The following is a 21237-nucleotide window of genomic DNA, read 5'->3' on the forward strand; positions in this document are numbered from 1 at the left end:
ACAGGAAAGTTTCAAAGTAGTGTCCCAATAGTTGTCAGAGTTTTGGGAGAGGGTTTTAAAAGCAACCAATCAGTGTTGAGATTAAACACCAATGGGGACACCAGAACTGTGCAAAGGTAGGAAATTCCAGTACCTCTGTAGGTGTGAAAATCTCCCCTAACAAAATCTTCAATGGGATTACATGCCATGGCAACAAATGGCTGCATATATCACAGGAATATCGCTTCAGCAAGATACATCCGAATTGGTATCATTACGGGAGTATCCTAACTTGGTGGAATTAGAAGTATACACTCAATGGAACTAGTAGATACTTCCGAAAATCAGTATTGTATACAGGAGTTTCCTAGTACGGATACACCTCTTTTCATGCAGTGCTTCGGAGCTGAGGATTGTGTGTTCGGGTCCCATCTGGGTCATTTGGAGATAGCCTTTAGGGGATGGAACACTAAATCGCCAAGTGAGCTTTAAGTCCCACATGGGTCGTTCAGGAACAGCATGGTTGCTGCAATAAACTCTGCTTTGTTGAACCATTAAATGATGATTTTACAACCCTAAATTTAATGGATAAGGCATCAGCCTTCGGAGCTGAGGATTGTGGGTTCAAGTCCCATCTGGGTCATTTGGAGATATCAACCTTTAGGTGGGTGCAGCATTAAATCTCCAATTGATTGTATAACCCTCAATTTGTGTTTCACCTTGCATGTAACTAAAGGCATGGTTAGTGAATCTGAAATCTCTGGTTGAGACAACCCAGTTTGAGTCCCGACTGCGACCCAGTGGCCTAACGCATAAGGCATCAGCCTCGAAGCTGAGGATTGTGGGTTTGAGACCCATCTGGGTCATTTGGAGATAGCCTTTAGTTGGTGAAGCACTGAATCACCAATTGATCTGGGGAACTTGGGTTTAATCCCACATGGGTCATTCAGGTACAGCATGGTTTCTGGAATAAACTCTGCTTTATCGAATCGTTAAGTAATGATTCAACAACCCTAAATTTGTGTTTCTCTTTGTATGTTATGAAAGGCATGGTTTGTGTATCTGAAATTTCTGATTTCGAATACCCAATTCAGAACCAGCAGGTGGCCCAGTGGCCTAATGGATAAGGCATCAGCCTTTGGAGCTGAGGATTGTGGGTTCGAGTCCCATCTGGGTCATTTGGAGATATCAACCTTTAGGTGGGTGCAGCATTAAATCTCCAATTGATTGTATAACCCTCAATTTGTGTTTCACCTTGCATGTAACTAAAGGCATGGTTTGTGGATCTGAAAACTCTGGTTGAGACAACCCAGTTTGAGCCCCGACTGAGACTCAGTGGCCTAATGCATAAGGCATCAGCCTCGGGGCTGAGGATTGTGGGTTCGAGACCCATCTGGGTCATTTGGAGATAGCCTTTAGTGGGTGAAGCACTGAATCACCAATTGATCTGGGGAACTTGGGTTTGAGTCCCACAAGGGTCATTCAGGAACAGCATGGTTTCTGCAATAAACTCTGCTTTATCGAACCGTTAAATATTGTTTCTACAACATTAAATTTGTGTTTCTATTTGCATGTTATGAAAGGCATGGTTTGAGTATCTGAAATTTCTGATTTCGAATACCCAATTCAGGACCAGCAGGCGGCCCAGTGGCCTAATGCATAAGGCATCAGCCTTCGGAGCTGAGGATTGTGGGTTCGAGTCCCATCTGGGTCATTTGGAGATATCACTCTTTAGGTGGGTGCAGCAATAAATTAATCGATTCTACAACCATAAAGTTGTGTTTCACTTTGCATGCTACTAAAGGCATGGTTTGTGGATCTGAAATCTCTGGTTGAGACAACTCAGGGTGAAGCTTGCAGGTGGCCCAGTGGCCTAATGGATAAGGCATCAGCCTTCGGAGCTGAGGATTGTGGGTTCGAGTCCCATCTGGGTCATTTGGAGATATCAACCTTTAGGTGGGTGCAGCAATAAATCTCCAATTGATTGTATAACCCTCAATTTGTGTTTCACCTTGCATGTAACTAAAGGCATGGTTTGTGGATCTGAAATCTCTGGTTGAGACAACTCAGAGCGAAGCATGCAGGCGGCCCAGTGGCCTAATGGATAAGGCATCAGCCTTCGGAGCTGAGGATTGTGGGTTCGAGTCCCATCTGGGTCATTTGGAGATATCAACCTTTAGGTGGGTGCAGCATTAAATCTCCAATTGATTGTATAACCCTCAATTTGTGTTTCACCTTGCATGTAACTAAAGGCATGGTTTGTGGATCTGAAATCTCTGGTTGAGACAACCCAGTTTGAGCCCCGACTGCGACTCAGTGGCCTAATGCATAAGGCATCAGCCTCGGGCTGAGGATTGTGGGTTCGAGACCCATTTGGGGATAGCCTTTAGTGGGTGAAGCACTGAATCACCAATTGATCTGGGGAACTTGGGTTTGAGTCCCACATGGGTCATTCAGGAACAGCATGGTTTCTGCAATAAACTCTGCTTTATCGACCCCTTAAATAATGTTCCCTTTTGAGGAACTCGAGCTGCGTCGCCATAGCAACGCTTTGGGGAACGCCTCGGCGTGACTAATCTGAAGCACGTGTAAAACATAATCAATAATTTGATGATTGGATACTGACCGTGATGCCGTGCGGACCAGGGGTATAAGGAGGCATCCCACACAAACACACTCGCTTTTAGTGCCTCAGCAAGTGACTACGTGTATGTTTGCATAAATCTGAAGTGTGTTTAAGAAGTTCAAGTATGTGTATCTCCCTGTCAGCGCGCTATCACAGACAAGGATACACATGTATATGTGTCTTCGAACGCAGCACGCACAGTTGGCTTTTGAGGAAACTGGCTGTGTGCACTGTGAGCATTCCCGTGCACGTGTTGCGCTCCAGCTTCGCGCTTAGAGAAGGATATCTCAGGCTCGCGCCCTCACGGATCCGGTCCCGCTTCTGTCGAGGCAGAGCGGTGACTGCACTCATGCGTGCAGGCGGCGGTATCCCCGCCTACACCCGTGACATCTGTCTCTCGCTCTCTAGGAAGCTTGGGTTCGCGGCTGCGATCCCGCTTCTCAGCGGCGGTTGCACTCGTGGGAGTCGCCATATGATTTCGCGAAGGCGGCGGTATCTCCGCCTGCACGTGAAGTCCCTCTCTCTCACTCGCCGGATCGGGAAGGCGCCCTGCGTGAGAGCCATATATTTTCAGCTGTCTTTCTCCGGAGAGATGGATCATCTTCATAATCCGCCTACTGTTTAAGGCTAAATGTGCAGTTTCCACGTGAAGCCTCCTCTTTTTACAGTATGAAGGTATTATATATACATACGTTTTTACACCTGTATGTGTAGGCTATGTATGTATATCTGCCTGTCACAGCCTGGCTGAGCCTGCATGAGCTGTTTGTCATTGTTTGATGAGTCAAACAGTGATTTTGTGTCTATGCTGTGTGTTGCTTGTACAGCTGTGCACAGCATTTATTCTCCTGATCGGCCGCTGGTGTGCCATAATTCAGATAATGATTTTGTGTGTTACGATTCGAGATCCTCATCTGCTGAGGCGGGTGACGTCTTCGTTCGTGGCACTCACTTTCTTATTGAAGCAAAGCAGCTCACACCTCATTTATGGTGCCTGCTTCCCTTTGGTGCGTAGTACGACAGGCAGCCCCCATTAACCTTCACCTGCATACAGCTGGCTCCAGTAGTGGAGCATGGCTACATTCTTGTGCAGGAGGCTGTAGAACCTCCACATGAGAAATGACAGCTTACAGCCTTTACTTTAATGTTCCAAAAGTAGGGGAATCGTTCAGTGATGCGGCTCAGTTCTAGCCTAGAAATCTAGACGCACCCTAGCGGCCGCAAAATATATTTGCTGCCAGGGTTTAGTCTAGGCACTCACAATACACTTAACAGCTCCAAAAACCAAAATTTGGTCAGGCCAATCACATCGTGTGTAGCGTCTGTGGGGCGGGCTTAACATGATGACGACAGAGCTGCAACGGTTCCTACTTGAAAACTAAGAATGGCTGCTGCTGCTGGCGAACAGCTTTCTTTTGAAGCGGCTTTGGCCGCGACTTTAGACTTATGTTTTTCTTTGAGAGAAGAGCAAATAACCCTACTGAAGTCCTTTTTAAGCAAGAAAGATGTGTTTGGAGTTTTGCCGACTGGTTACGGTAACTACGTCACCTTCTTCGTTGCTCTGTTTGTTCATAGCGCTATCCTATTGCGTGCAGAGGCATTTTGAGGGACAACCTTATATCCCGCCCCTTGCATTGAGCCATTTGTGTGAAGAGTTGCCAGACCTTACATCTTGATGTAGGTCTGGCTAACCAGGCTAGCTCAGTTCTATGCTGTTACTGAAACCGATTGTGATGCAATCAGATCCGAGGACTGATTCCTTACATTAGAGCTTATGTCTCCATTCAACATGGGGGGGTTTTTCCCGAGGGGAAACCCGTCTCGCATGATCAAAGTCGCGCACCGTTGTTTGCGTGCTCTGGTAACAGGAAGAAAGCCATGGCTTCTGTCCCAAGGTCCTGTGTTGGGTGCGCGTTGTCGATGTGTGGCGCTGACAACAGACGCATCCCTCACAGGTTGTTGCGATTATGGAAAGCCAAAAGGATCAAAATCGCATCATCGGATATGGCACTGAAATTGCCTTGGAAATATGGTGGTATGGGTTGGACTCCCATTTCCTTCCAGACCTGATGAGCCATCATGTGCTTGTCCAGATAGACATCACATCAGTGGTTGATTAATAAATTATTAAGGAGATCTGCTATCAAAGTCACGCATCGTTGCCTGCGTGCTCTGGTGGTGTGGAGAAAACCTTGGTTTCCATCCTAAGGCCTGTTTTTGGGTGCGTGCTACTGGTGTGTGACACTGACACCAGAACGCACTCCCCACAGGTTGGAGTACAGTATGGAAGGCCGAGAGGTCCAAAATCACTATATTATTGATTTTGGGATAATGGCATTGTGGTCTCTGGACAAACTGTGCTCATTGACGACAATTTAGATCCCAGGCCACTTGAATATGGCAGATGCCCTGTATGGCAACACCCATTGCTAGGGAGTTGAGACTCCGGCCAAATGTGGTGAACCCCATTTGGAGAGGATTTGGATGCGCAGAGGTGGATCTGTTTGCGTCTCAGGACCGCACACACTGCCCAATGTGGCTTTCTCTTTTCCCCAATCTCTCTGCCACAGAAGTTCTGGAGGAAGCTTGCCAGAGGTATGGCCTGTCAGTTTGGCCTCTGAGGGGGCCAGGCTCGTAGGCTCAGGTCTCCCAACTGAGGTTGTGGAGACCATACTTTACTCCTGACAAACCCAGTTAACTGCCCTGTTTATGTGGTGCTGAAGTTTCTGTAGGAGCAATTCCCTGCTGGTTTAACTCCTTCCACTCTTAAGGTTTAGGTGGCAGCAGTCTCTGCCTACCATACTCCTTTGGAAGGATGTCATGTTCCCAACTGAGGTTGTGGAGACCATATGATTACTCCAGAGCTCCCCCAGGAGCTTAGGCACTAAGTGGAGAAACTTCACCTCATGGTGTTCAGCTCACCTGACAGACCCAGTCAACTGCCCTGTTTATGTGGTACTGAGGTTTCTGCAGGAGCAATTCTCTGCTGGCTTACTTCCTTCCACTCTTAAGGCTTAGATGGCAGCAGTTTCTGCCTCTACCATACTCCTTCTAGAAGGACCTCATATCTCATCTGGACAACCCTCAAGAGAGCTTTATGCCCTTAAGTGGAGAATATTTCACCTATTGGTGTTTAACTCCTCTTACAAACCCAGTCAACTGCCCTGTTTATGTGGTACTGAGGTTTCTGCAGCAGCAATCCTCTGCTGGCTTAACTCCTTCCACCCTTAAGGTCTAGGTGGCAGCAGTCTCTGCCTACCATGCTCCTTTGGAAGGACCTCATGCTCCCGAATGAGGTTGTGGGAACCAGATGATTACTTCAGAGCTCCCTCAAAGAGGAAGCTTATGCCCTAAAGTAGAAAAATTTCACCTTTCGGTGCTCAGCTCACCTGACAGACCCAGTCAACTGCCCCTTGACGTGGTACTGAGGTTTCTGCAGGAGCAATTCTCTGCTGGGTTAACTCCTTCCACCCTAAGGTTTAGGTGGCAGCAGTCTCTGCCTACCATACTCCTTTGGAAGAATGTCATGCTACCAACTGAGGTTGTGGAGACCATATCATTACTCCACCTTTAAGGTATAGGTGGCAGCAGTTTCTGCCTACCATACACTTCTGGACTCTCTGAGGGCAGTCTACATACCACGCCACCTGAATGTGGCAGATGCCCCTTCGAGACAACAGACATCTCCGATAGGAGTGGAGACTTCATCTAGATGTGGTGAACCACATCTGGAAAAGGTTTGGACGCGCAGAGGTAGATCTGTTTGCATCCCAGGACACCACACTTTACCCACTGTGGTTTTCCATGGTACAGGCGTGGCCGAGGCTACGTCTGTATGCCTTTCCCCCCTGGTTGTGTTTGTCCTTCCACGGGGAAACTTTATTCCCTTAAGTGGGAAATTTTCACCTCTTGGTGTTCAGCTCATCTGACAGACCCAGTTTACTGCCCTGTCGACGTAGTTCTGAGGTTTCTGCAGGAGCGTTCTCTGATGAGTTTACTCCTTCCACCATTAAGGTTTAACGGCAGCAGTTTCTGCCTACCATACTCATGTGGAAGGCTCATCAGTGGGTAGACACCCATAAGTGGCTCGCTTTCTTTGTGGCACTCGCAGGTTGCGACCTGTTAGCCGCACTAGGGTGCCTACTTGGGACCTAGCGGTCGTGCTGGAAGGGCTCTCGTTGGCTCCGTTCGAGCCACTTGAGACTTCGCCAGATAGGTTTCTGGCCTTTAAGACTGCGTTCCTTCTGGCTATTACTTCTTTAAAGCGAGTGGGGGACCTTCAGGCCCTGTCGGTATCCCCGACATGTCTTGAGTTTGCACCTGGGATGGCTAAGGCTTTTCTACACCCAAGGCCAGGTTATGTTCCCAAGGTGCTGAACAATGTGCTGAGGCCCATTGTTCTGCAGGCCCTTTGTCCTCCCCCATTCAGGAGTGCGGACCAGGAAAAGCTAAATTTGGTGTGTCCTGTGTGAGCACTGGATACATATGTTTACAGGACTGCTCAGTGGAGGAGTCCAAGCAGTTATTTGTGTGCTTTGGTTCACCCAGAAAAGGTTTACCGGTGACCAAGCAGACTTTGAGCAGATGGATAGTGGATGCTATCTCACTGGATTATGAACATCAGGGTATACACTCACCCGTCGCTGTGAGTGCCCACTCTACTCGGGGTATGGCTGCCCCTAAGGCCTTAGGGTCAGGCGTTTCGCTCCAGGACGTATGTGATGCGGCCGGTTGATTTTCACCGCTCACCTTCGTCAGATTTATAATTTAGACCTAGACCCCTCTTTAGGGTCCCAGGTTCTTTGCCTTGACTGTGTTCAGTTATACACGCTACAGGCATTTGGTAGTATGGAAGCGTGGGCATCTCGTTCCCCAAAGCGTTGCTATGGCGACGCAGCTCGAGTTCCTCGAAAGGGAACGTCTCAGGTTACGTATGTAACCCTGGTTCCCTGAGAAGGGAACGAGACGCTGCGTCTCCATGCCATACTCCCTGCATCCCTGCAGGCACTTGCTTCGGCACTTGGAAGCGAGTGTGTTTGTGTGGGATGCCTCCTTATACCCCTGGTCCGCACGGCATCACGGTCAGTATCCAATCATCAAATTATTGATTATGTTTTACACGTGCTTCAGATTAGTCACGCCGAGGCGTTCCCCAAAACGTTGCTATGGCGACGCAGCGTCTCGTTCCCTTCTCAGGGAACCAGGGTTACATACGTAACCTGAGACGTTTCTACAACCTTAAATTTGTGTTTCTATTTGCATGTTATGAAAGGCATGGTTTGTGTATCTGAAATTTCGAATACCCAATTCAGGACCAGCAGGTGGCCCAGTGGCCTAATGGATAAGGCATCAGCCTTCGGAGCTGAGGATTGTGGGTTCGAGTCCCATCTGGGTCATTTGGAGATATCACTCTTTAGGTGGGTGCAGCAATAAATCTCCAATCGATTCTACAACCATAAAGTTGTGTTTCACTTTGCATGCTACTAAAGGCATGGTTTGTGGATCTGAAATCTCTGGTTGAGACAACTCTGAGTGAAGCATGCAGGCGGCCCAGTGGCCTAATGGATAAGGCATCAGCCTTCGGAGCTGAGGATTGTGGGTTCGAGTCCCATCTGGGTCATTTGGAGATATCAACCTTTAGGTGGGTGCAGCATTTAATCTCCAATTGATTGTATAACCCTCAATTTGTGTTTCACCTTGCATGTAACTAAAGGCATGGTTTGTGAATCTGAAATCTCTGGTTGAGACAACCCAGATTGAGCCCGGACTGCGACTCAGTTGCCTAATGCATAATGCATCAACCTCGAAGCTGAGGATTGTGGGTTTGAGACCCATCTGGGTCATTTGGAGATAGCCTTTAGTGGGTGAAGCACTGAATCACCAATTGATCTGGGGAACTTGGGTTTAATCCAACATGGGTCATTCAGGTACAACATTGTTTCGGGAATAAACTCTGCTTTATCGAATCGTTAAGTAATGATTCAACAACCCTAAATTTGTGTTTCTCTTTGCATGTTATGAAAGGCATGGTTTGTGGATCTGAAATTTCTGATTTCGAATACCCAATTCAGGACCAGCAGGAGGCCCAGTGGCCTAATGGATAAGGCATCAGCCTTCGGAGCTGAGGATTGTGGGTTCGAGTCCCATCTCGGTCATTTGGAGATATCAACCTTTAGGTGGGTGCAGCAATAAATCTCCAATTGATTGTATAACCCTCAATTTGTGTTTCACTTTGCATGCTACTAAAGGCATGGTTTGTGGATCTGAAATCTCTGGTTGAGACAACTCAGAGTGAAGCTTGCAGGCGGCCCAGTGGCCTAATGGATAAGGCATCAGCCTTCGGAGCTGAGGATTGTGGATTCGAGTCCCATCTGGGTCATTTGGAGATATCAACCTTTAGGTGGGTGCAGCATTAAATCTCCAAGGGCCAGTTGTTCAAAAGTAAGCTGATCGGATTTTGGTTATCGGATTGGATCAAATCTTGAAAATGGGTTGTTCAAAAGGGAAAGAAGGAATCTGAAATCAGATTAGATCACAGAATCCAATCCTAGTTTAAATCTGGATCAAACCTTCAGTTTGTGTTGTTCAAAACTTGTCAGTAGGATTTGGATAACTTTGATCCAAAAAAACTGGATTATCCTGATCCCAACAGGGGGTAGGATTTAAAGGTGGATTCCAGGAGGGAAATGCAGAAAAACTTTAAAATTGGTCAAATAACACATTTGTTTCATTAAGTGTATATACTTTTATTTATATTTTGAACTTGACTTGTGTAACCGTTGTAACAGCGATAAAGTAGATATAGTAGACATAGGCTACCAATTAAGCTATTCAGTAAAGTAAAAATAATGAAATATGAAATAATCCCCCAAACAGATTTCAATCACAAACAAAAATAATATAATCAATTTTTATGTCATTCATCACCGTATATTAATTTCAAAGAAACAATCATCAGAGATGAGCCTGTCAAAAACAATGTCTAACAATGGCATCCCTTACTATACACTTGAAGCGTCCTTTGTGCGTCCACAATGTATTTGTTTTTGGATATATTTTTTTTTGTGACTCAGATGAGGGTTCATAAAAGAAATTATAAATGGATGTTTATGTTATTTTTGTGTTTTGTCTCAAAATTAAAAACTCTTACAGTGATCCCATATTGGTTCTTCTACCTGTTCTTCACATAGCTGGTAGCACATGTTGTGATATGTTGTCCCATTTAGAGCACAGGTAATCTGGATTTGGTAATCTTGAAAACTGTTTTTCTGGATCAGGGTGATCCAATCCAATGTTGCTTTGAAAAACCGGCATAAAAGTAGGACGGATTACCTGATCCTGAATAGGAAAAAATGTGATTTCCAAATCCGGATCATTTTGATCCAGATTAAAATTTTTGAACAACTGGCCCCAATTGATTGTATAACCCTCAATTTGTGTTTCACCTTGCATGTAACTAAAGGCATGGTTTGTGGATCTGAAATCTCTGGTTGAGACAACCCAGTTTGAGCCCGACTGCGACTCAGTGGCCTTATGCATAAGGCATCAGCCTCGGGGCTGAGGATTGTGGGTTCGAGGCCCATCTGGGTCATTTGGAGATAGCCTTTAGTGGGTGAAGCACTGAATCAACAATTGATCTGGGGAACTTGGGTTTGAGTCCCACATGGGTCATTCAGGTACAGCATTGTTTCGGGAATAAACTCTGCTTTATCGAATCGTTAAGTAATGATTCAACAACCCTAAATTTGTGTTTCTCTTTGCATGTTATGAAAGGCATGGTTTGTGTATCTGAAATTTCTGATTTCGAATACCCAATTCAGGACCAGCAGGTGGCCCAGTGGCCTAATGGATAAGGCATCAGCCTTCGGACCTGAGGATTGTGGGTTCGAGTCCCATCTGGGTCATTTGGAGATATCACTCTTTAGGTGGGTGCAGCAATAAATCTCCAATCGATTCTACAACCCTAAAGCTTTGTTTCACTTTGCATGCTACTAAAGGCATGGTTTGTGGATCTGAAATCTCTGGTTGAGACAACTCAGAGTGAAGCTTGCAGGTGGCCCAGTGGCCTAATGGATAAGGCATCAGCGTGGGTTCGAGTCCCATCTGGGTCATTTGGAGATATCAACCTTTAGGTGGGTGCAGCATTAAATCTCCAATTGATTGTATAACCCTCAAATTGTGTTTCACCTTGCATGTAAGTAAAGGCATGGTTTGTGGATCTGAAATCTCTGGTTGAGACAACCCAGTTTGAGCCCCGACTGCGACTAAGTGGCCTAATGCATAAGGCATCAGCCTCGGGCTGAGGATTGTGGGTTCAAGACCCATTTGGGGATAGCCTTTAGTGGGTGAAGCACTGAATCACCAATTGATCTGGGGAACTTGGGTTTGAGTCCCACATGGGTCATTCAGGAACAGCATGGTTTCTGCAATAAACTCTGCTTTATCGACCCCTTAAATAATGTTTCTACAACCTTAAATTTGTGTTTCTATTTGCATGTTATGAAAGGCATGGTTTGTGTATCTGAAATTTCGAATACCCAATTCAGGACCAGCCGGTGGCCCAGTGGCCTAATGGATAAGGCATCAGCCTTCGGAGCTGAGGATTGTGGGTTCGAGTCCCATCAGGTTCATTTGGAGATATCACTCTTTAGGTGGGTGCAGCATTAAATCTCCAATTGATTGTATAACCCTCAATTTGTGTTTCACCTTGCATGTAACTAAAGGCATGGTTTGTGGATCTGAAATCTCTGGTTTAGACAACTCAGAGTGAAGCATGCAGGCGGCCCAGTGGCCTAATGGATAAGGCATCAGCCTTTGGAGCTGAGGATTGTGGGTTAGAGTCCCATCTGGGTCATTTGGAGATATCTACCTTTAGGTGGGTGCAGCATTAAATCTCCAATTGATTGTATAACCCTCAATTTGTGTTTCACCTTGCATGTAACTAAAGGCATGGTTTGTGGATCTGAAATCTCTGGTTGAGACAACCCAGTTTGAGCCCCGACTGCGACTCAGTGGCCTAATGCATAAGGGATCAGCCTCAGGTCTGAGGATTGTGGGTTCGAGACCCATCTGGGTCATTTGGAGATAGCCTTTAGTGGGTGAAGCACTGAATCACCAATTGATCTGGGGAATTTGGGTTTGAGTCCCACATGGGTCATTCAGGTACAGCATTGTTTCGGGAATGAACTCTGCTTTATCGAATCGTTAAGTAATGATTCAACAACCCTAAATTTGTGTTTCTCTTTGCATGTTATGAAAGGCATGGTTTGTGTATCTGAAATTTCTGATTTCTAATACCCAATTCAGGACCAGCAGGTGGCCCAGTGGCCTAATGGATAAGGCCTTCGGAGCTGAGGATTGTGGGTTCGAGTCCCATCTGGGTCATTTGGAGATATCACTCTTTAGGTGGGTGCAGCAATAAATCTCCAATTGATTGTATAACCCTCAATTTGTGTTTCACCTTGCATGTAACTAAAGGCATGGTTTGTGGATCTGAAATCTCTGGTTGAGACAACTCAGAGTGAAGCATACAGGCGGCCCAGTGGCCTAATGGATAAGGCATCAGCCTTCGGAGCTGAGGATTGTGGGTTCGAGTCCCATCTGGGTCATTTGGAGATATCAACCTTTAGGTGGGTGCAGCATTAAATCTCCAATTGATTGTATAACCCTCAATTTGTGTTTCACCTTGCATGTAACTAAAGGCATGGTTTGTGAATCTGAAATCTCTGGTTGAGACAACCCAGTTTGAGCCCCGACTGCGACTCAGTGGCCTAATGCATAAGGCATCAACCTCGAAGCTGAGGATTGTGGGTTTGAGACCCATCTGGGTCATTTGGAGATAGCCTTTAGTGGGTGAAGCACTGAATCACCAATTGATCTGGGGAACTTGGGTTTGAGTCCCACATGGGTCATTCAGGTACAGCATTGTTTCGGGAATAAACTCTGCTTTATCGAATCGTTAAGTAATGATTCAACAACCCTAAATTTGTGTTTCTCTTTGCATGTTATGAAAGGCATGGTTTGTGTATCTGAAATGTCTGATTTTGAATACCCAATTCAGGACCAGCAGGTGGCCCAGTGGCCTAATGGATAAGGCATCAGCCTTCGGAGCTGAGGATTGTGGGTTCGAGTCCCATCTGGGTCATTTGGAGATATCACTCTTTAGGTGGGTGCAGCAATAAATCTCCAATTGATTGTATAACCCTCAATTTGTGTTTCACCTTGCATGTTACTAAAGGCATGGTTTGTGGATCTGAAATCTCTGGTTGAGACAACTCAGAGTGAAGCATGCAGGCGGCCCAGTGGCCTAATGGATAAGGCATCAGCCTTCAGAGCTGAGGATTGTGGGTTAGAGTCCCATCTGGGTCATTTGGAGATATCAACCTTTAGGTGGGTGCAGCATTAAATCTCCAATTGATTGTATAACCCTCAATTTGTGTTTCACCTTGCATGTAACTAAAGGCATGGTTTGTGAATCTGAAATCTTTGGTTGAGACAACCCAGTTTGAGCCCCGACTGCGACTCAGTGGCCTAATGCATAAGGCATCAGCCTCGGGGCTGAGGATTGTGGGTTCGAGACCCATCTGGGTCATTTGGAGATAGCCTTAAGTGGGTGAAGCACTGAATCACCAATTGATCTGGGGAATTTGGGTTTAATCGCACATGGGTCATTCAGGTACAGCATTGTTTCGGGAATAAACTCTGCTTTATCGAATCGTTAAGTAATGATTTAACAACCCTAAATTTGTGTTTCTCTTTGCATGTTATGAAAGGCATGGTCTGTGTATCTGAAATTTTTGATTTCAAATACCCAGTTCAGCACCAGCAGGTGGCCCAGTGGCCTAATGGATAAGGCATCAGCCTTCGGAGCTGAGGATTCTGGGTTCGAGTCCCATCTGGGTCATTTGGAGATATCACTCTTTAGGTGGGTGCAGCAATAAATCTCCAATTGATTGTATAACCCTCAATTTGTGTTTCACCTTGCATGTAACTAAAGGCATGGTTTGTGGATCTGAAATCTCTGGTTGAGACAACTCAGAGTGAAGCATGCAGGCGGCCCAGTGGCCTAATGGATAAGGCATCAGCCTTCGGAGCTGAGGATTGTGGGTTAGAGTCCCATCTGGGTCATTTGGAGATAGCCTTTAGTGGGTGAAGCACTGAATCACCAATTGATCTGGGGAACTTGGGTTTGAGTCCCACATGGGTCATTCAGGTACAGCATTGTTTCGGGAATAAACTCTGCTTTATCGAATCGTTAAGTAATGATTCAACTACCCTAAATTTGTGTTTCTCTTTGCATGTTATGAAAGGCATGGTTTGTGTATCTGAAATTTCTGATTTCGAATACCCAATTCAGGACCAGCAGGTGGCCCAGTGGCCTAATGGATAAGGCATCAGCCTTCGGAGCTGAGGATTGTGGGTTCGAGTCCCATCTGGGTCATTTGGAGATATCACTCTTTAGGTGGGTGCAGCAATAAATCTCCAATCGATTCTACAACCCTAAAGCTTTGTTTCACTTTGCATGCTACTAAAGGCATGGTTTGTGGATCTGAAATCTCTGGTTGAGACAACTCAGAGTGAAGCTTGCAGGTGGCCCAGTGGCCTAATGGATAAGGCATCAGCGTGGGTTTGAGTCCCATCTGGGTCATTTGGAGATATCAACCTTTAGGTGGGTGCAGCATTAAATCTCCAATTGATTGTATAACCCTCAAATTGTGTTTCACCTTGCATGTAAGTAAAGGCATGGTTTGTGGATCTGAAATCTCTGGTTGAGACAACCCAGTTTGAGCCCCGACTGCGACTAAGTGGCCTAATGCATAAGGCATCAGCCTCGGGCTGAGGATTGTGGGTTCAAGACCCATTTGGGGATAGCCTTTAGTGGGTGAAGCACTGAATCACCAATTGATCTGGGGAACTTGGGTTTGAGTCCCACATGGGTCATTCAGGAACAGCATGGTTTCTGCAATAAACTCTGCTTTATCGACCCCTTAAATAATGTTTCTACAACCTTAAATTTGTGTTTCTATTTGCATGTTATGAAAGGCATGGTTTGTGTATCTGAAATTTCGAATACCCAATTCAGGACCAGCCGGTGGCCCAGTGGCCTAATGGATAAGGCATCAGCCTTCGGAGCTGAGGATTGTGGGTTCGAGTCCCATCAGGTTCATTTGGAGATATCACTCTTTAGGTGGGTGCAGCATTAAATCTCCAATTGATTGTATAACCCTCAATTTGTGTTTCACCTTGCATGTAACTAAAGGCATGGTTTGTGGATCTGAAATCTCTGGTTTAGACAACTCAGAGTGAAGCATGCAGGCGGCCCAGTGGCCTAATGGATAAGGCATCAGCCTTTGGAGCTGAGGATTGTGGGTTAGAGTCCCATCTGGGTCATTTGGAGATATCTACCTTTAGGTGGGTGCAGCATTAAATCTCCAATTGATTGTATAACCCTCAATTTGTGTTTCACCTTGCATGTAACTAAAGGCATGGTTTGTGGATCTGAAATCTCTGGTTGAGACAACCCAGTTTGAGCCCCGACTGCGACTCAGTGGCCTAATGCATAAGGGATCAGCCTCAGGTCTGAGGATTGTGGGTTCGAGACCCATCTGGGTCATTTGGAGATAGCCTTTAGTGGGTGAAGCACTGAATCACCAATTGATCTGGGGAATTTGGGTTTGAGTCCCACATGGGTCATTCAGGTACAGCATTGTTTCGGGAATGAACTCTGCTTTATCGAATCGTTAAGTAATGATTCAACAACCCTAAATTTGTGTTTCTCTTTGCATGTTATGAAAGGCATGGTTTGTGTATCTGAAATTTCTGATTTCTAATACCCAATTCAGGACCAGCAGGTGGCCCAGTGGCCTAATGGATAAGGCCTTCGGAGCTGAGGATTGTGGGTTCGAGTCCCATCTGGGTCATTTGGAGATATCACTCTTTAGGTGGGTGCAGCAATAAATCTCCAATTGATTGTATAACCCTCAATTTGTGTTTCACCTTGCATGTAACTAAAGGCATGGTTTGTGGATCTGAAATCTCTGGTTGAGACAACTCAGAGTGAAGCATACAGGCGGCCCAGTGGCCTAATGGATAAGGCATCAGCCTTCGGAGCTGAGGATTGTGGGTTCGAGTCCCATCTGGGTCATTTGGAGATATCAACCTTTAGGTGGGTGCAGCATTAAATCTCCAATTGATTGTATAACCCTCAATTTGTGTTTCACCTTGCATGTAACTAAAGGCATGGTTTGTGAATCTGAAATCTCTGGTTGAGACAACCCAGTTTGAGCCCCGACTGCGACTCAGTGGCCTAATGCATAAGGCATCAACCTCGAAGCTGAGGATTGTGGGTTTGAGACCCATCTGGGTCATTTGGAGATAGCCTTTAGTGGGTGAAGCACTGAATCACCAATTGATCTGGGGAACTTGGGTTTGAGTCCCACATGGGTCATTCAGGTACAGCATTGTTTCGGGAATAAACTCTGCTTTATCGAATCGTTAAGTAATGATTCAACAACCCTAAATTTGTGTTTCTCTTTGCATGTTATGAAAGGCATGGTTTGTGTATCTGAAATGTCTGATTTTGAATACCCAATTCAGGACCAGCAGGTGGCCCAGTGGCCTAATGGATAAGGCATCAGCCTTCGGAGCTGAGGATTGTGGGTTCGAGTCCCATCTGGGTCATTTGGAGATATCACTCTTTAGGTGGGTGCAGCAATAAATCTCCAATTGATTGTATAACCCTCAATTTGTGTTTCACCTTGCATGTTACTAAAGGCATGGTTTGTGGATCTGAAATCTCTGGTTGAGACAACTCAGAGTGAAGCATGCAGGCGGCCCAGTGGCCTAATGGATAAGGCATCAGCCTTCAGAGCTGAGGATTGTGGGTTAGAGTCCCATCTGGGTCATTTGGAGATATCAACCTTTAGGTGGGTGCAGCATTAAATCTCCAATTGATTGTATAACCCTCAATTTGTGTTTCACCTTGCATGTAACTAAAGGCATGGTTTGTGAATCTGAAATCTTTGGTTGAGACAACCCAGTTTGAGCCCCGACTGCGACTCAGTGGCCTAATGCATAAGGCATCAGCCTCGGGGCTGAGGATTGTGGGTTCGAGACCCATCTGGGTCATTTGGAGATAGCCTTAAGTGGGTGAAGCACTGAATCACCAATTGATCTGGGGAATTTGGGTTTAATCGCACATGGGTCATTCAGGTACAGCATTGTTTCGGGAATAAACTCTGCTTTATCGAATCGTTAAGTAATGATTTAACAACCCTAAATTTGTGTTTCTCTTTGCATGTTATGAAAGGCATGGTCTGTGTATCTGAAATTTTTGATTTCAAATACCCAGTTCAGCACCAGCAGGTGGCCCAGTGGCCTAATGGATAAGGCATCAGCCTTCGGAGCTGAGGATTCTGGGTTCGAGTCCCATCTGGGTCATTTGGAGATATCACTCTTTAGGTGGGTGCAGCAATAAATCTCCAATTGATTGTATAACCCTCAATTTGTGTTTCACCTTGCATGTAACTAAAGGCATGGTTTGTGGATCTGAAATCTCTGGTTGAGACAACTCAGAGTGAAGCATGCAGGCGGCCCAGTGGCCTAATGGATAAGGCATCAGCCTTCGGAGCTGAGGATTGTGGGTTAGAGTCCCATCTGGGTCATTTGGAGATAGCCTTTAGTGGGTGAAGCACTGAATCACCAATTGATCTGGGGAACTTGGGTTTGAGTCCCACATGGGTCATTCAGGTACAGCATTGTTTCGGGAATAAACTCTGCTTTATCGAATCGTTAAGTAATGATTCAACTACCCTAAATTTGTGTTTCTCTTTGCATGTTATGAAAGGCATGGTTTGTGTATCTGAAATTTCTGATTTCGAATACCCAATTCAGGACCAGCAGGTGGCCCAGTGGCCTAATGGATAAGGCATCAGCCTTCGGAGCTGAGGATTGTGGGTTCGAGTCCCATCTGGGTCATTTGGAGATATCACTCTTTAGGTGGGTGCAGCAATAAATCTCCAATCGATTCTACAACCCTAAAGCTTTGTTTCACTTTGCATGCTACTAAAGGCATGGTTTGTGGATCTGAAATCTCTGGTTGAGACAACTCAGAGTGAAGCTTGCAGGTGGCCCAGTGGCCTAATGGATAAGGCATCAGCGTGGGTTTGAGTCCCATCTGGGTCATTTGGAGATATCAACCTTTAGGTGGGTGCAGCATTAAATCTCCAATTGATTGTATAACCCTCAAATTGTGTTTCACCTTGCATGTAAGTAAAGGCATGGTTTGTGGATCTGAAATCTCTGGTTGAGACAACCCAGTTTGAGCCCCGACTGCGACTAAGTGGCCTAATGCATAAGGCATCAGCCTCGGGCTGAGGATTGTGGGTTCAAGACCCATTTGGGGATAGCCTTTAGTGGGTGAAGCACTGAATCACCAATTGATCTGGGGAACTTGGGTTTGAGTCCCACATGGGTCATTCAGGAACAGCATGGTTTCTGCAATAAACTCTGCTTTATCGACCCCTTAAATAATGTTTCTACAACCTTAAATTTGTGTTTCTATTTGCATGTTATGAAAGGCATGGTTTGTGTATCTGAAATTTCGAATACCCAATTCAGGACCAGCCGGTGGCCCAGTGGCCTAATGGATAAGGCATCAGCCTTCGGAGCTGAGGATTGTGGGTTCGAGTCCCATCTGGGTCATTTGGAGATATCATTCTTTAGGTGGGTGCAGCAATAAATCTCCAATTGATTGTATAACCCTCAATTTGTGTTTCACCTTGCATGTAACTAAAGGCATGGTTTGTGGATCTGAAATCTCTGGTTTAGACAACTCAGAGTGAAGCATGCAGGCGGCCCAGTGGCCTAATGGATAAGGCATCAGCCTTTGGAGCTGAGGATTGTGGGTTAGAGTCCCATCTGGGTCATTTGGAGATATCTACCTTTAGGTGGGTGCAGCATTAAATCTCCAATTGATTGTATAACCCTCAATTTGTGTTTCACCTTGCATGTAACTAAAGGCATGGTTTGTGGATCTGAAATCTCTGGTTGAGACAACCCAGTTTGAGCCCCGACTGCGACTCAGTGGCCTAATGCATAAGGCATCAACCTCGAAGCTGAGGATTGTGGGTTTGAGACCCATCTGGGTCATTTGGAGATAGCTTTTAGTGGGCGAAGCACTGAATCACCAATTGATCTGGGGAACTTGGGTTTGAGTCCCACATGGGTCATTCAGGTACAGCATTGTTTCGGGAATAAACTCTGCTTTATCGAATCGTTAAGTAATGATTCAACAACCCTAAATTTGTGTTTCTCTTTGCATGTTATGAAAGGCATGGTTTGTGTATCTGAAATGTCTGATTTCGAATACCCAATTCAGGTCCAGCAGGTGGCCCAGTGGCCTAATGGATAAGGCATCAGCCTTCGGAGCTGAGGATTGTGGGTTCGAGTCCCATCTGGGTCATTTGGAGATATCACTCTTTAGGTGGGTGCAGCAATAAATCTCCAATTGATTGTATAACCCTCAATTTGTGTTTCACCTTGCATCTAACAAAAGGCATGGTTTGTGGATCTGAAATCTCTGGTTGAGACAACTCAGAGTGAAGCATGCAGGTGGCCCAGTGGCCTAATGGATAAGGCATCAGCCTTCGGAGCTGAGGATTGTGGGTTAGAGTCCCATCTGGGTCATTTGGAGATAGCCTTTAGTGGGTGAAGCACTGAATCACCAATTGATCTGGGGAACTTGGGTTTGAGTCCCACATGGGTCATTCAGGTACAGCATTGTTTCGGGAATAAACTCTGCTTTATCGAATCGTTAAGTAATGATTCAACTACCCTAAATTTGTGTTTCTCTTTGCATGTTATGAAAGGCATGGTTTGTGGATCTGAAATCTCTGGTTGAGACAACTCAGAGTGAAACATGCATGTTATGAAAGGCATGGTTTGTGTATCTGAAATGTCTGATTTCGAATACCCAATTCAGGTCCAGCAGGTGGCCCAGTGGCCTAATGGATAAGGCATCAGCCTTCGGAGCTGAGGATTGTGGGTTCGAGTCCCATCTGGGTCATTTGGAGATATCACTCTTTAGGTGGGTGCAGCAATAAATCTCCAATTGATTGTATAACCCTCAATTTGTGTTTCACCTTGCATGTAACTAAAGGCATGGTTTGTGGATCTGAAATCTCTGGTTGAGACAACCCATTTTGAGCCCCGACTGCGACTCAGTGGCCTAATGCATAAGGCATCAACCTCGAAGCTGAGGATTGTGGCTTTGAGACCCATCTGGGTCATTTGGAGATAGCCTTTAGTGGGTGAAGCACTGAATCACCAATTGATCTGGGGAATTTGGGTTTAATCACACATGGGTCATTCAGGTACAGCATTGTTTCGGGAATAAACTCTGCTTTGTCGAATCGTTAAGTAATGATTCAACAACCCTAAATTTGTGTTTCTCTTTGCATGTTATAAAAGGCATGGTTTGTGGATCTGAAATTTCTGATTTCGAATACCCAATTCAGGACCAGCAGGAGGCCCAGTGGCCTAATGGATAAGGCATCAGCCTTCGGAGCTGAGGATTGTGGATTCGAGTCCCATCTGGGTCATTTGGAGATATCAACCTTTAGGTGGGTGCAGCAATAAATCTCCAATTGATTGTATAACCCTCAATTTGTGTTTCACCTTGCATGTTACTAAAGGCATGGTTTGTGGATCTGAAATCTCTGGTTGAGACAACTCAGAGTGAAGCATGCAGGCGGCCCAGTGGCCTAATGGATAAGGCATCAGCCTTTAGAGCTGAGGATTGTGGGTTCGAGTCCCATCTGGGTCATTTGGAGATATCACTCTTTAGGTGGGTGCATCAATAAATCTCCAATTAATTGTATAACCCTCAATTTGTGTTTTACTTTGCATGCTACTAAAGGCATGGTTTGTGGATCTGAAATCTCTGGTTGAGACCACTCAGAGTGAAACTTGCAGGTGGCTTAATGGATAAGGCATCAGCCTTCGGAGCTGAGGATTGTGGGTTCGAGTCCCATCTGGGTCATTTGGAGATATCACTCTTTAGGTGGGTGCAGCAATAAATCTCCAATTGATTGTATAACCCTCAATTTGTGTTTCACCTTGCATGTAACTAAAGGCATGGTTTGTGGATCTGAAATCTCTGGTTGAGACAACTCAGAGTGAAGCATGCAGGCGGCCCAGTGGCCTAATGGATAAGGCATCAGCCTTCGGAGCTGAGGATTGTGGGTTAGAGTCCCATCTGGGTCATTTGGAGATAGCCTTTAGTGGGTGAAGCACTGAATCACCAATTGATCTGGGGAACTTGGGTTTGAGTCCCACATGGGTCATTCAGGTACAGCATTGTTTCGGGAATAAACTCTGCTTTATCGAATCGTTAAGTAATGATTCAACTACCCTAAATTTGTGTTTCTCTTTGCATGTTATGAAAGGCATGGTTTGTGTATCTGAAATGTCTGATTTCGAATACCCAATTCATGACCAGCCGGTGGCCCAGTGGCCTAATGGATAAGGCATCAGCCTTCGGAGCTGAGGATTGTGGGTTCGAGTCCCATCTGGGTCATTTGGAGATATCACTCTTTAGGTGGGTGCAGCAATAAATCTCCAATTTATTGTAT

At 45.6% G+C, this 21237-nt stretch overlaps 26 non-coding genes across 26 annotated transcripts; all 26 read left to right on the forward strand.

Annotated features, from left to right (window-relative positions):
- The first annotated feature begins 1084 nt into the window (after positions 1-1084).
- trnaq-uug (transfer RNA glutamine (anticodon UUG)) lies at positions 1085-1157 on the forward strand. Its single transcript has one exon. It is a non-coding gene; the product is annotated as a tRNA-Gln (tRNA).
- A 463-nt stretch (positions 1158-1620) lies between these two features.
- trnar-ucg (transfer RNA arginine (anticodon UCG)) lies at positions 1621-1693 on the forward strand. Its single transcript has one exon. It is a non-coding gene; the product is annotated as a tRNA-Arg (tRNA).
- Positions 1694-1841: 148 nt separating this feature from the next.
- Positions 1842-1914, forward strand: trnar-ucg (transfer RNA arginine (anticodon UCG)). Its single transcript has one exon. It is a non-coding gene; the product is annotated as a tRNA-Arg (tRNA).
- A 151-nt stretch (positions 1915-2065) lies between these two features.
- On the forward strand, positions 2066-2138 carry trnar-ucg (transfer RNA arginine (anticodon UCG)). Its single transcript has one exon. It is a non-coding gene; the product is annotated as a tRNA-Arg (tRNA).
- A 5790-nt stretch (positions 2139-7928) lies between these two features.
- On the forward strand, positions 7929-8001 carry trnar-ucg (transfer RNA arginine (anticodon UCG)). Its single transcript has one exon. It is a non-coding gene; the product is annotated as a tRNA-Arg (tRNA).
- Positions 8002-8152: 151 nt separating this feature from the next.
- On the forward strand, positions 8153-8225 carry trnar-ucg (transfer RNA arginine (anticodon UCG)). Its single transcript has one exon. It is a non-coding gene; the product is annotated as a tRNA-Arg (tRNA).
- A 462-nt stretch (positions 8226-8687) lies between these two features.
- trnar-ucg (transfer RNA arginine (anticodon UCG)) lies at positions 8688-8760 on the forward strand. Its single transcript has one exon. It is a non-coding gene; the product is annotated as a tRNA-Arg (tRNA).
- Positions 8761-8911: 151 nt separating this feature from the next.
- Positions 8912-8984, forward strand: trnar-ucg (transfer RNA arginine (anticodon UCG)). The gene has a single exon. It is a non-coding gene; the product is annotated as a tRNA-Arg (tRNA).
- A 1452-nt stretch (positions 8985-10436) lies between these two features.
- Positions 10437-10509, forward strand: trnar-ucg (transfer RNA arginine (anticodon UCG)). The gene has a single exon. It is a non-coding gene; the product is annotated as a tRNA-Arg (tRNA).
- Positions 10510-12140: 1631 nt separating this feature from the next.
- trnar-ucg (transfer RNA arginine (anticodon UCG)) lies at positions 12141-12213 on the forward strand. Its single transcript has one exon. It is a non-coding gene; the product is annotated as a tRNA-Arg (tRNA).
- A 463-nt stretch (positions 12214-12676) lies between these two features.
- On the forward strand, positions 12677-12749 carry trnar-ucg (transfer RNA arginine (anticodon UCG)). Its single transcript has one exon. It is a non-coding gene; the product is annotated as a tRNA-Arg (tRNA).
- Positions 12750-13435: 686 nt separating this feature from the next.
- Positions 13436-13508, forward strand: trnar-ucg (transfer RNA arginine (anticodon UCG)). The gene has a single exon. It is a non-coding gene; the product is annotated as a tRNA-Arg (tRNA).
- Positions 13509-13659: 151 nt separating this feature from the next.
- On the forward strand, positions 13660-13732 carry trnar-ucg (transfer RNA arginine (anticodon UCG)). Its single transcript has one exon. It is a non-coding gene; the product is annotated as a tRNA-Arg (tRNA).
- Positions 13733-13972: 240 nt separating this feature from the next.
- trnar-ucg (transfer RNA arginine (anticodon UCG)) lies at positions 13973-14045 on the forward strand. Its single transcript has one exon. It is a non-coding gene; the product is annotated as a tRNA-Arg (tRNA).
- Positions 14046-15676: 1631 nt separating this feature from the next.
- trnar-ucg (transfer RNA arginine (anticodon UCG)) lies at positions 15677-15749 on the forward strand. The gene has a single exon. It is a non-coding gene; the product is annotated as a tRNA-Arg (tRNA).
- A 463-nt stretch (positions 15750-16212) lies between these two features.
- trnar-ucg (transfer RNA arginine (anticodon UCG)) lies at positions 16213-16285 on the forward strand. The gene has a single exon. It is a non-coding gene; the product is annotated as a tRNA-Arg (tRNA).
- Positions 16286-16971: 686 nt separating this feature from the next.
- trnar-ucg (transfer RNA arginine (anticodon UCG)) lies at positions 16972-17044 on the forward strand. Its single transcript has one exon. It is a non-coding gene; the product is annotated as a tRNA-Arg (tRNA).
- A 151-nt stretch (positions 17045-17195) lies between these two features.
- trnar-ucg (transfer RNA arginine (anticodon UCG)) lies at positions 17196-17268 on the forward strand. Its single transcript has one exon. It is a non-coding gene; the product is annotated as a tRNA-Arg (tRNA).
- Positions 17269-17508: 240 nt separating this feature from the next.
- On the forward strand, positions 17509-17581 carry trnar-ucg (transfer RNA arginine (anticodon UCG)). The gene has a single exon. It is a non-coding gene; the product is annotated as a tRNA-Arg (tRNA).
- A 653-nt stretch (positions 17582-18234) lies between these two features.
- Positions 18235-18307, forward strand: trnar-ucg (transfer RNA arginine (anticodon UCG)). The gene has a single exon. It is a non-coding gene; the product is annotated as a tRNA-Arg (tRNA).
- Positions 18308-18994: 687 nt separating this feature from the next.
- Positions 18995-19067, forward strand: trnar-ucg (transfer RNA arginine (anticodon UCG)). The gene has a single exon. It is a non-coding gene; the product is annotated as a tRNA-Arg (tRNA).
- Positions 19068-19218: 151 nt separating this feature from the next.
- On the forward strand, positions 19219-19291 carry trnar-ucg (transfer RNA arginine (anticodon UCG)). Its single transcript has one exon. It is a non-coding gene; the product is annotated as a tRNA-Arg (tRNA).
- Positions 19292-19597: 306 nt separating this feature from the next.
- Positions 19598-19670, forward strand: trnar-ucg (transfer RNA arginine (anticodon UCG)). The gene has a single exon. It is a non-coding gene; the product is annotated as a tRNA-Arg (tRNA).
- A 462-nt stretch (positions 19671-20132) lies between these two features.
- Positions 20133-20205, forward strand: trnar-ucg (transfer RNA arginine (anticodon UCG)). Its single transcript has one exon. It is a non-coding gene; the product is annotated as a tRNA-Arg (tRNA).
- Positions 20206-20796: 591 nt separating this feature from the next.
- On the forward strand, positions 20797-20869 carry trnar-ucg (transfer RNA arginine (anticodon UCG)). The gene has a single exon. It is a non-coding gene; the product is annotated as a tRNA-Arg (tRNA).
- A 240-nt stretch (positions 20870-21109) lies between these two features.
- Positions 21110-21182, forward strand: trnar-ucg (transfer RNA arginine (anticodon UCG)). Its single transcript has one exon. It is a non-coding gene; the product is annotated as a tRNA-Arg (tRNA).
- The last annotated feature ends 55 nt before the right edge of the window (positions 21183-21237 follow it).

This window comes from Paramisgurnus dabryanus, chromosome 4 (assembly GCF_030506205.2).
Source record: "Paramisgurnus dabryanus chromosome 4, PD_genome_1.1, whole genome shotgun sequence".
NCBI lineage: Eukaryota > Metazoa > Chordata > Actinopteri > Cypriniformes > Cobitidae > Paramisgurnus > Paramisgurnus dabryanus.